Source organism: Penaeus monodon, chromosome 2 (assembly GCF_015228065.2).
Source record: "Penaeus monodon isolate SGIC_2016 chromosome 2, NSTDA_Pmon_1, whole genome shotgun sequence".
Classification (NCBI taxonomy): Eukaryota; Metazoa; Arthropoda; class Malacostraca; order Decapoda; family Penaeidae; genus Penaeus; species Penaeus monodon.
The window spans coordinates 4,552,740-4,560,239 of record NC_051387.1 but is presented as its reverse complement, the minus strand read 5'-3'; the positions used below and the strand labels follow the sequence as shown (position 1 = coordinate 4,560,239).

Here is a 7,500-nt window from a genome sequence, read left to right as displayed (position 1 = left end):
TTTTAAGAACAGCTGATGCAAGCTTGCATTCAAAAGTTGGGTAAGATCATACTAATTTCACCTGATGCTCATTAGAATTAACACAAATAGTGCTTAATTCCTGTCAGATGTTTGATTTTTATGGAGTGCCATAGAAAGTGTTTAAACCAGACTTGCCTCAATAAATGTTAAATCTATAAGAAAGCCAGTGAGTTATCTATTATGACTTGTAACAAATACAAAATACCTTCCATATTTCTACAGATGGTTTAGCTTTCATTTGTAAATAGAACACTTATGCTGATAGGATCATATCAGTCCTGACCTGATCTATATGGGCAGCTGGACTTTTGCAGTGCCACTAATAATTCCTGTTCTTCAAATGCCAAAGGCTACACTTTGCATATTAAGGGAACTTTTAAACACCTCGTGGCATTTAAACATCTTCCAATATTATCTTGGAACAGTAAACTAAATTTGTGCAATCATATCTTAACTGTGGGTGATTGTGTTGTAGTAGATCACCTGAATATACATTTTTTCCTCTTATACTTCTTTTATATTTCCTATTTCTTTTTTAAGTGTGTTGTCAGAGTTTAAACTTGAATGAGTGAAAGTAGGTTGTTCCTAGATTTTTAATTGTGTGTACCAACATCTTGTCAAAGCATAATTAGATATTTTTTCTTGTAAAAAAAAAATGCCTCTCTCTGTAAGTGGTTATAAATTTCTCCAAGGGCCAGAAATATTAATCTTATGAATATTGTATTTAATGTTATTTGTACCTACACGATCTATGCACCCTAGTACGAAGAATTTTTTTGTTTTAAGTTTGGGCAAATTTTTGTAATGATTATATACCTGCTTGTTAGGAACTGTAGGGCAAAACTTTCAACATTTGCACTTAACAAGTGTCACAGTTTTCTGTATGAAGTTCATGTTTTGTAAAATGTTTTGGGAAGTCTTAAAGAGTGATTGCTTATGTTTTGTAACTGTTGTGTGTTTGTAAGATGTAAGGCATTTAAGATTTTTTTTAATATGTGAAGCAGGGCTATTCAGTAATAAAAGCTATTGCTTTAATAACAATACATATGGAATTCAAAATTATTGTTTTTTCTCATATTGTCATGTTGAATTTGTAAATCGAAAGGGGATATCATATAATTATTGAAGCAACTTAGGTTGTAAAGTTTGCTGAAAGTTGATATTTCAGAGGCTTTAATAATTTGTGAGGTCAATTGTGCCAAATTTGTCTGTGCAATGTGTTCACTTAATTAAGTTCCTAACTTGTACCTCAGCAGGGCCACTTTCATAAAAGATTCATGAAAATGGGGTTTGCTCTGAGATTTGTACAAATTATGAGTAACATAATAAGATCATGTACATTTGCACCTTGATAATAATTACTCCTCATAGATAATACTTTTTACATAATGAACAGTAATTAGGGATGTATTCATGATATTAATACTACTCTCTTCAGTCATTTCCAGTGTAGATGTTTTTCTTAAATGAAATTAATGTAAACTGAGCATTACCACCATGTAATAGAAAATGAAAGGAAAAATGAAGCCATATTGTAAAATATACACTGCAATGATGAACTTAATCCATAAGGCTTTCAACCTTGTACAAAGTGGCTTCATACATGAAAGAGAAACTTTGAAATTGCATGTGAGAAATCTGCCCAATATTTATGAAAGCTCACACATCTGTGTGACAGAGTATAGAGTCCCTGTCAAGAGTCCTTTGTCATGTTCCCATCATCCATTTCTGGATCTTATCTATATCAAGAGTTTTGTTATACAAGGAAAACATTTTGTATTATCACTGAAGTACTTTTACAGGTATATAGTTTTCAGTCCTTCACTTTAGTTGTATTATTTTCAATCCTGATGCTGGCTTGTATTTTTCTTAATCCATGGAATTGGAATAATCCATTGGAATTATGAATAATATTAATTTTGCTTTTTTTTTTTTAATGGGAAGGAGAGTGGAGGCCATATTATTATAATGATAAAAGTAATAAGAATTATAATAATAATAATAATTACATAATCATAATTATGAATAGCACTATTATTATTTACTTATTATTATTATTATTATTATTATTATTATTATTATTACTTATTATTGGAAGTTATTTTTACAGTTCATAGTAGTAGGAATAAGTTATCATTGTTGTTGTTGTAGTTGTTTATTATTATTACCATTATTATTATTATTATTATTATTATCATTATTATTATTAATATTATTTATTGTTATTATTATTATTATTATTATTATTAATCATTATTATTATCATCATCATCATTATGATTATTATTACTGTTATTGTCATTTATTTACTGTTTATTTTATTATTATTATTATTATTATTATTATTATTATGATGATGATGATGATGGCACAATTTTGGGGGGGTTTGTAATATCCTGCCACTCGGCTTATTCTAAACAACAGCCACTATCTTGTATACAGCAGCTGTAGAAGAAACAGATACCACAATAGATATCCTGGAATGCTTCGTTTCCATTGAGCATCTCTCTTCATTTCCTACATTTAATTTTTCTGAAAATAATGATTTTTATACAAAAAAAACTATGTACCAAATATGACAAAAATATAGAGTATGTCCTTAGCATTCTTACTTTGGAATAATTAAGCACTACACAAAAAATATAAAACTTCTGTAGTATTGCCATTATTTTCAGTGAAATCAGACCAGCTTAATAAATACGGAAAATGCAGTTCAGCAAACCAGTGCTGCTTTCATAATTTTCATTAACGTGACGGTAAAAACTTCCTCATGAGGTCTCTCTATCTCCATCTTACTTTGTTATAAAGTGGACCAATGGGAATAACAACCTAATTTTGTAAACTAAATGGGCAATCCTACTATTGTGAGGGACGTCATTGTGTCATAATGCCAGGTAACTTTTATGTGAGTAATGGAGAAATTTTAACATTGAATGCAGATCATTAAGTGAATGTAATGAGGTAAATCTTCAAAAAACTTTCTGTTAACTGCGATATTCTGTGGGATGCGTAATTAAGATTATTAATATATTAAACCTTTTTTTTTTTTCAACAGTAATCTCAAAAGACTCCCAAGTTTAGGTGTATTCTTTAACTTATTTAAATGTTTGCCTATTTCAGTGTAATATGTATAAGTACAACCCTGGCTGTGTGTTTATGCTGCTTGTGTACAAATGCAGGAGAAACACTGTCTAATTCCGGGTACACACTGTAGATTCCTTCTGGCTGACAGTTCAATATCCAGACAAGATAGAGGAAATACAGATAAGGATAGAGATGGTTAATAGTTTGGGTTTTGGTGAAGATGGCAAACTCAAAGTTGATGGGAAAAGGAGAGTTCAAAGATTATCTTATCACAACTACTTTTCTCAGGTAAATTAGCCTAACATGGACTGATGGGGAATAAAGGATAGCAGATATGAACTGTTCTGACAGTAAGGACAGGCAACAATGGTAAATTAGCTGTAATGACAATTCTGGGAAATTAAAGGGTGTTAAATATATATGAATTGCTTTTAAGAAGGCCTCAACAGTCGAGAAAGAGGAAGTGGGATAAAGTACTGTGCCAGTGTAAGTTGGGGGTTTTGGGTATGTGTTGGGGAGAGAGTTCGTCAATTTTCTGATTTCAAATTTTCAGCTTCGCCTGCTATTATACCATGGTGTGCCTAGCTGTTTAACGCATTACAATCCATCGAGAAATGTGATATGGGATATGACTTAGCATGCAGCTATCAGTTTACTCTGTGTGTGTGTGTGTGTGTGTGTGTGTGTGTGTGTGTGTGTGTGTGTGTGTGTGTGTGTGTGTGTGTGTGTGTGTGTGTGTGTGTGTGTGTGTGTGTGTGTGTGTGTGTGTGTGTGTGTGATTATACGTGTGTGACTACATGTGCACCTGAGCTATAATCTATATTATCTGTCTAGAACTGTATGGGTGATTTTGAAATAACCAGCAATCAGTTCCTGGCTGCCACCCCTACATGGCTAACCATTCCAGTGATTACGTTATTGCATATGCAACAACTGCCTTATTTCTATGATTTAGCGTGCTTACTGATAAATACACAAATATATATATAACTGATTGTGCAGTGTCATTCAGTTAATCCAAGTGATGTAGTGACATATTCTTGCCATATTACATAAAAGCTCCTCCATGAGGCTACATTCAGTAAACAATTACTTATATATATTTTTTATAAATATAAAGGGAATATCCTGGGGATTTATACTATGATTCACAACATTGTGTGCGTGCGTGCGTACCTGTGTGCCTGCGTGTAGCGATGGCATAATTAGGTGTGTAAGCATGAGGGTGCATTACAATGTGACTGGATAATCGCCGTGCAGGTAATGAGACGGGCCGTGCTTTTGAGCTTTATTAGTCTTCATTATAAGAGGTAATTTCCCAACCTCCATCTGTCATGGTGTTGATGATGCCACCTCCCTCTATATAAAGCAGCTCCTATGACGTCATGTTGGCGCTAACTCCACCCTTTAGGGTTTCACTCGCCAGTCTAACTTCGATTGTGGGAGAATTCGTGACGGAGGGGAAATAAGGTCACACGTCTGGCCCCAGAAGGAATAAGGTTGGTGTAGAAAGAGTATTGATCATGGGCCAGACAGGGACTCCTCCAGAGACCAATAAGCAAGCTCTGGGAGTGAAATAATGGAATTTAGGCATCAGGTAACATTTATTTTGTGTTGCAGGAGTGCGGTTTTATCTAAGAGTTTGATTTGGAAGATAATAGTGAAGAGTAACCTAAAGGATCTCTCTATGAAGATGGATGGAGGTAGGGGCAAGGTTAAATCATTTGGTTAATGACTCCCCTTCAAAGATGGAATAAAGTATTGTACTCTGTGGTCTCTTAAACGGGGGAGGGGGACGCAGCACGAGTACTATGATTCACCAAGACTTGTGCTTGTGAAAACAAAGATTTAATGTTTTGCATTAAAATTATTAATTCTAAATTAATTTTGCTGCCTTCTGCACTTTTTTCTGAGATGAGTTACCAATATTTTCCTTTTTTTTATATTGATATTGTCGTATAGTAATATGATAGGATCAGGCAAGTACCACTGTTTACAGGAGTCACCACACTGACATGCACATTGGAGAATATGAGAATAATGGCATTTTCCATAATCAGAAATACGATGCATTACTTCCATGATCCATGAAAAGGACGCAAAATCTGTAATGATAGACGAGACAGGGCTATAGAACACGCTATGGCTTGAGGAGCTCTCAGTAATTGTCAGACACCATATATTTGTGAAGATTCTCATGTGACAGTCCAAGTGCATCATGCATGTAAGAGTGAAGCAAAGTGCAGGGATATCAAAGGTTATTGCTTCACCATTAACCTTGATCTTGATGTATCTAGGTATATGAACAATGCTTACAACAATAGCGACATTGTTTACAATGGGTGTCTGGGTGGGATGGAATACGTGGCTGTACACAATAATGGCCTACCCCCCAACATAGGGGTTGTATTGCAGAGCATGATGAATTGTGACCATTAACATTAGAGATGCAGTGAGTACAGGCACTGGCGTTTTGGGGGTCGTAAAACACTGTCAAAAGATGTCAGTGTGTCAGAGAATGGTATTTGAGTGGGAATGAAAAGGGCCTTGGCCGAGGTCACGTGATAAACGTGATTGTGGGTTAGATGGGATTCTCGCATCACAGAATTGTGAAGCACCAGTTCAGCAGTAATCGCCCATGACCTGCGCAAATCACTTTATTGAACCGACACAAACCTGGATTGGGGCTTAGGTACAGTTAAGTTCTCTGGGGATGTGTAAAACAATGTTACATGTAATGAAACGGACTAATCGGTATGACTGAAACTAAGCATTAATTTGCTGAATGGGTGTTTCCAGGAGAAAATTCCCCCTCCAAAAGATCAGTATACTTGTTTACAAATTATTGCTTGCCCAAGTTGCTGTAGAAGCAACAGGAGAGACGACCTAGGTTACAACATTACGACCTTTCATCTCCGATATTGAGAAGACCAGACAGTGCATATCTTACAGTGGACTTTTTAGAGCTGCAGTTCAAGCTTGGTCCCTTGCGAATTTCTGTTCCCTAAGGCCAAAGATTGAGGTATCAAAACCCCGATGTTGCTATAGCAGAGTACATTAGGGCCGCAAGGATTAGACCTATGGAAGCTTGTGCTGAAACCTACCAGAAGTGGTTTCGGAGGATGCAGCTCTTTGAAGTGTTCTTAAGACTTCCTGAAAATGCATAACAATACACATTAAAACGGTAAAAAAAAAAAAAAAAAAAAAAATGGAGAGGTTTCTATTTATATATCAGTTTTGTGATCTGTCAGTAAGCCGTATGTAGACTCTTCGTCATTCACAACTACATCAATGCTTAATTTCATGATACTAAAGTGATCCCTAAAATAATATCTACAGTAATGTTTAACAAATTAATTGCTATGAATCTAATATACTACAGGTCATAAAATATATAATTTGAATATTTTCACATAATTTTTCGCTTTCCCACCAGTGCATTAATTCATGCGTCCCTACAATGTAATTATTCTGATGATTATTATAAATATCTACACTCTCGCATGCATGAGGCTGGGGGTATTGGAGGTGTTGGCTTTCCCGACTTCTTGTTAACTGGCTCTCTCCTCCTAGTGGTCCTAGAAAAGGCATCAGCAATAGGGATTTCCTTACCCTAAACTTGGTGTTGTTAGAGGATAGTGCATTGAAGTCTTGATGACGTTACTCACGTGGCGACTGGCAGTCAGTTCTCCCTGGGGTGCAAAACATAGGCAGGAAACTTGTGGCAGGTGTTATGGATCTCCCAAGTTGTAATGTAAGTGTAGCAGATAGAGGTTCGATTTCAAAGGTGTTGTACTTCTGTGATGTAAAGCGTTTGAATAAAGTAAAAACTTTATAGTTGACATTCACCACCCATTCATTGCTGGAAGCTGCAGAAAGATGATTACCTGGCCTTATTCAGGTATAAATTTCACATGTTCCTGAGTTTTTACTGGCATTTCGGTACCTGATGGTTCTTATAGTTCGTTTGTGTAGCATGGGATATGCTGGCTTCTTCATTTGACGGTGAAATTGAAAATGTTCTTTTTCGTTTCTCGGGCTTTCTGAAGGTGGGACTTTTTCATTTCTTGTGTTCTTTCTTCCTTTACTCTTATATTGAACCTCTAGGTGAATTTCATTGTAAGTCCCAGTATTTTATTCTGTGTCATTATGAATGTTTAACATAGAGCTTGGCATTGGCGATATCGTTTGCTCAACCTCTCTTTGATGGCGTTCTGTGATGTACCTCATCTTCATAAAGTCGTTTTCATCACGTGCGACTGTTGACGAGGGTTGTAGGTCTTCATAAATTTTAACTGCATTGGTAAAGGGGCATTCTGACCTTCGGTGGTCTTCTACCCAGCTCATTGGATATTTTCCTAGGAGATAAATTACTTTCCTTCATCCCGATGGTGC

The 7,500-nt window shown here is 35.6% G+C and overlaps 2 protein-coding genes across 5 annotated transcripts in view; both read left to right on the top strand.

The window, feature by feature from the left end:
* The window catches only part of LOC119580503 (cilia- and flagella-associated protein 251-like), a 15,976-nt gene extending 14,130 nt beyond the window's left edge, over positions 1-1,846 (top strand). For 2 of the 3 annotated variants that reach the window (XM_037928656.1, XM_037928653.1), the window contains exon 4: positions 1-1,845. This exon is cut by the window's left edge and continues 511 nt beyond it. The gene's annotated coding sequence lies outside the window, so the exon portion shown is untranslated. The other variant, XM_037928655.1, reaches the window with a different exon arrangement.
* A 2,495-nt stretch (positions 1,847-4,341) lies between these two features.
* Positions 4,342-7,500, top strand: part of LOC119580459 (sodium/potassium-transporting ATPase subunit beta-like) — a 35,682-nt gene continuing 32,523 nt past the window's right edge. The window contains exon 1 of one of the 2 annotated variants that reach the window (XM_037928612.1): positions 4,342-4,365. The gene's annotated coding sequence lies outside the window, so the exon portion shown is untranslated. Of the gene's footprint in view, positions 4,366-4,475; positions 4,605-7,500 lie in introns of those variants that run through there. The other variant, XM_037928626.1, reaches the window with a different exon arrangement.